This window comes from Pinus tabuliformis, chromosome 1_2, assembly GCF_031772625.1.
Source record: "Pinus tabuliformis cultivar Carrire ecotype Pingquan chromosome 1_2, CPIR1, whole genome shotgun sequence".
NCBI lineage: Eukaryota > Viridiplantae > Streptophyta > Pinopsida > Pinales > Pinaceae > Pinus > Pinus tabuliformis.
In genome coordinates this window covers 382,975,689-382,981,001 of record NC_142298.1, presented here as the reverse complement: position 1 = coordinate 382,981,001, position 5,313 = coordinate 382,975,689, and positions in this window count along the sequence as shown.

The window sequence follows — 5,313 nt, the reverse complement described above, 5'->3', positions numbered from 1 at the left end:
CCGAGAGATTTACCTATAAAAACACAACCCCAATTAGTAACAAACTTTCAAATGTACACAAACATATACAAACCTCTGGGTTCTTCCAAATAACTCGATGTTGCTTCTCAACTTTCCACAGTAGGACTTCAAGATTTTCCAATGAATCTTGATAGAAGATTCCTCAACCATGCATCTTCCTTTCCTACTTCTCATGCAGCAACATATTCCATAAATCGATTCGGCTTTTCTTATCTCAGCAACCCTTCAAAATACATTCTCTAATTTTCTTCTCTCACTCATGAACTTCACTAAAATTTAAGGTTGTCAGTCCTTGTCACATGAAGTAGAGAACCATATATGTCACTCCTTTTTAATCAGAGAGGATCTAATCATTCTTGTACAAGGAGTATTCTCAACCATCCTCTTATCCTAGGGAGATTCCTTTCATCTATGCTCCTTCTCAATCTAGGGAGATTTATTTCATTCAATCTCCCTCTTAACTTAGGGAGTTCTACTTCTTATTTACGACATCAGATAATATTTCATGGCTTCCATCCTTCTCATCATAGTTATCATTTCCATCACCATTCACATCATGCTTATCACATCAACTTTTCTTTACAAACATCTTCACTATTTTGAAGATCACGTTCCTACACAACTTAGATAGCAAGTACAACCAAATCCATAACAACATGAAGTTGACCATATCAAAATGGAAGCATTCAATTTTATATATCAGAATCTTTCTAGGGACTTTGTCATAAACCCTAGACTACTTCATCAAGGCTTATTTCATAACAACTTTCATTGCATCTAGGGTTTCAATGTTTCTTCCAAAGATATGACATAACATATAACAAACCCTAGAAACAAGTATAGGTCTACAAGGTATCTAACAACTTCATAATTCACATGTTAGACTACTCACTAGATTTCATACATGAGCTTTTAACAATCAAGACCAATCATAGCTTAATCAACAACATCACTAGCATCCACTAGGGTTTGTTGCAAACCCTAGATTTTCTCAATCAATCACAACTGAAAATCATATTTCAACAAACTTACACAAATCTCAAATGATCACATTGTCATCATACATTAGATATTTTCACTTCTACTAAGGTTTAACTCCAGAACCCTAGATTTCACAAATACTATCATCCTAGAGAAACAAACTTCAATTAGGGCTTAGTTCCTAATCCTAGGAATTATGACCATCAATAATTAGGTCAACTCATATATCTAGGATTCCATCATCATGCACAATCATATCATATAACATGTGTTAGTCAAACCCAAAGACACAAATATCAATAAAAGTTAGACATATAACAAACTTGATCAGACTAGGGTTTGATCGAACAAACACACACATGCCAAGGAATTCATTTCTAGGACATAATAAGGGTCTTTCTTATACATCCTACCAAACCCTAATGATCTAGGGTTTCAATACAAAACATAACAAAGCCTAAATTATCAACACTTCAAAGGTTTGGGATTCACACATTACCATTCAACCCTAACACGTTAGGGTTTCCATAATCATACCAAAACCCCAAACACGATATTAACAAAGCATCAATTAGTCACTTTATACTTCATCAAAACATCAAACATTTTCTTTCAACAATAACCCTAAGTAGATTACGGTTTCACACATAATCATAGACATACCCTTAAGTTAGGGTTTTGACAATGAACCTTTCCAGGGTTCCACAATAGCAATCAAAGATATGAGGAGGGTGGATTTATCTAAAGATTAATCACCCAGTCAAAAATATTTTGAGATTTAGAAAAACTAGACACGAATATGTTAGTAATAGATTATTAAGAGTGAATATGGAGAAATAAAAACTTGTAATTCAAAACATACCTTATGTCCTTTAACAGACCTTGTACTTTCAATGCTTTGTTTTGTGAAACCTTCTTCCTTTAGTCTTTAACAAGTTTTCCTAGACAAGGTAAATAAAAGGATAAATGTGATTCATATTATGCAAACAAAACTAGATAAGTAAGGAAAAATAAAAATGAAAATGTTAATAGGATACTTATCTTTTGAGGTTGATGAGGGTTCCCTCCAAGCTTGAGGGATACCTATAACCTTAAGAACAAAGAAAAATGTTTTTCCAAAAAAATATGTTAAACCTAAAACCTAGAAATCAAAATGAAATAAAAAAAAAATTTATATCAAAGGACTTAGTAGTGTAAGTCCCTTAAATCCAATTATTTAGGCTTAGCCTTCTTTGGGGACCCTTCTTCAGCTACATTGGCATGATCCATGTTTCTCTTCTTGTTCTTCAGATTGTCGGGGCAGTCACTTTTATAGTGACCCATCTTGTGGCATTAGTAGCATTCTATCTTGGACATGTCAACCTTATTTCTTGGTCCTCTTGATTTCTTGGAGTGTCCTTTCTTGTGAGAGGCAGAGTAAGTATTTGACACAATTCCTTCTCCGTTGTTGGATACTAATGAAATCCTAGTTTCTTCTTGGGTGTAGGCATTCCATAGTTGTTCAAAGGTGGGAGCTTCTTTCCAACTTGTTTTCACTATTTAATGTGTTAGACATTATCCCTGAAGATAGTGAGTTTCTTCTCTTCTAAGAGCTCCTTATATGATCCCTAGATCAATCCTTTAGATTCCTTTTAGTAGATACTCAAAACTACTTTTTTATTCCTTCACCTTAGCTCTGATACCATGTTAGGAAATCAGAAAGGCAGAAATATTTCCTTATATAGATAATTACTTGTGATTATTTTATCTTTATGTTCTTCTTTTATATTTTAGTTCATCAAGAAATTATCAAAATAATAACACAAGGACAACATATATATGCCAAAAACCAGGGAAAAACCCCTATCTAAGGGAAAACCCAGTCAACAATTCTTCCTTCAATACTTTCTCAAGATAATCCAAGACGCTAGACCCAGACAAATATTCCACCCACACAAAGTCAGCCCTCAACCCTTCTTATAAATGAAAACCCTTCACAAGAAACTTTGACCTAGAAGCATCAGCAACAGCTTCAACCCAGCGACAGTAGCAGCAACAGCTTCAATCAAACTTGGAATAATTCGATTTCCCTTGATACACCTCGAAATTGAGTGAGACTTGTCCCAAAATTTCGGTTTTGAGCCCTTCTATCTTCCTCTAGAAACTCACACTCCTTTCTAGCTTCTTTTCCAGCCATTAATAATTTCACACTTCCCAACTTTGATCTTCAAAGATCAAACTATGTGAGAGAGAATTAGATGCTCCAAATGAATTCAAGCTCCTTGTATTTATATCCCTCCTATGAGGTTGAATTAATGTCTTGAGGCCGACTTGATATTCTTGAGGTCTACTTGGTGTGGAGGAGAATAAATTCATTTTTGACTCAAAAATAATTATTTTTACATGATCTGAAAGCCCAAGAAGGGTTTCTTTAAATTTACATTTACTCTAATGACTCAGAACAAATCCTAGAAGTCCTCAATGGGGACTTTGACCTAAAACATGATGACCCAAGCATGAAACCTATGCTTTAATAAGTCATAATAATAATAATAATAATAATTTATTCATTATTTTGACAAGTACATCTCAAATACATTAATGAAGACCAAACCTAGTTACAAATTTCAACACCATCTACCCAAGAGTATCGGGCACTTTGTTGAATAATATTTCGTTTTTCCCTAAGAGAGAGGTGGTGTGGGATCCTTTTTGAAGCAAGATGATTAGTGATATCTACTTACCATTTCAAGTGAGTGGATACTGAAAAAAAGGTGCTTATTTGGAAAGGAGTCCTCAATAGGTGAATTAACACCATTTTGGTAAGCCTTGGAAGTAAGTGTGCAACAATGTTATCCTTCCTAGGTTTATCCATGATAGTGATATCAAACTCTTGCAAAAAAAGAAACCACCTAGTAACTCTACCATTAGTAACAATTTTATTCATAAGAAATTTGATGGCGAAGTGGTTAGTATGTACAAAAACCCAATAGCCTGTAATATAGTGCCGAAATTAATTGATAGCATGCACAATAGGAAGAAATTGTTTTTCAAATACTCTATAGTTTAGCTCTGTAAGGGTCAAATTCTTGCAAATGTAATAGATGGCATATGGTTTCCATTCCTCTTATTTTACCAATACAACCCTAATATCATTATCGGAGGCATTTATATAAATATGGAATGGTAGGGTCCAATTGAGTCCTCACAAGATAGGAACTTCAAACACTAAATTTTTCAGACCTGTAAAATCATTATTAAAACTTATCAAACCATCTAAATAACTTGTCATTTAAAAGTAGTAGAAACAAAGGAGATGCCAGTTTAGAAAAGTTTTGAATAAAATGATGGTAATAACCTACATTCCCGAGGAATGTACCTACCTCTTTTTATGATTTTGATGGAGGATTTTTTAATATTACCTTGATTTTTTTCAGGACAACTTCTATCCCTGTAGATAATTGGTGTGCTAAAATCATGTCCCAACAAAGGATAAAAGTGGGAGCCATTTTTAATTAAATCAATCAAATACATACTCTATAGGATTATCTTGTCAACCCCTCCTTCTAGTTCCAAAAGTAGTTGCACAATAGAAAAAATCCTCCACCAACGACAAGGGAAAATCATTCAATGGCAAGTACAATTAGACATGCTCTTGTTTGGAGTAGTGATTTCCACTGGTATGTGGGCTCGGCTGCCTCTAAGAGAGCTAGAATCAATTCAATATTGATCCAATTTAAATAAATTAATTGTAATATTAATTATATTTTATCTAATATTATCTAATAGAAACTAGATATAATTACCTATCTTGACCACAAGAAAATTTTATCAAAATAAAACATGAAATTTAATGATTTATTACTAAACAAAATGAAATTGTTGATTAGTTCAATAAGAAGTTTAGTAGAGACACATATACCGTTATTTTTTAGATAAATAGTATTCTAAAAAATACCAATTTTGTATACTCATATCCAATATCACATCAAGCATCAACTATTCAGTGAAAAAGAATTATACATAGAATAAATACAAGAATAACAAGATATAAAACTCATAGAAATGAAAAAATATCGTTCATTATTCAACTAAAGAAAATGCATCAAAATATGTCTTCCTTTAGCCCAAATCAAAACTTTATAAGAATATACAAGTTTTAGATCAAAGCTTTCAGGGAATGGGCCTTCAATCCTTTCTTCAAACTCGATAAAAATACCCCAAGTTCAACTTTTAGCACTTCCCATTACATCAAAATATTTTGCATCTAAATGTCTTCCCTAATTCCCCCTCCAATCCTCATCTACCATGAAAGGGACATCTATTACTAAT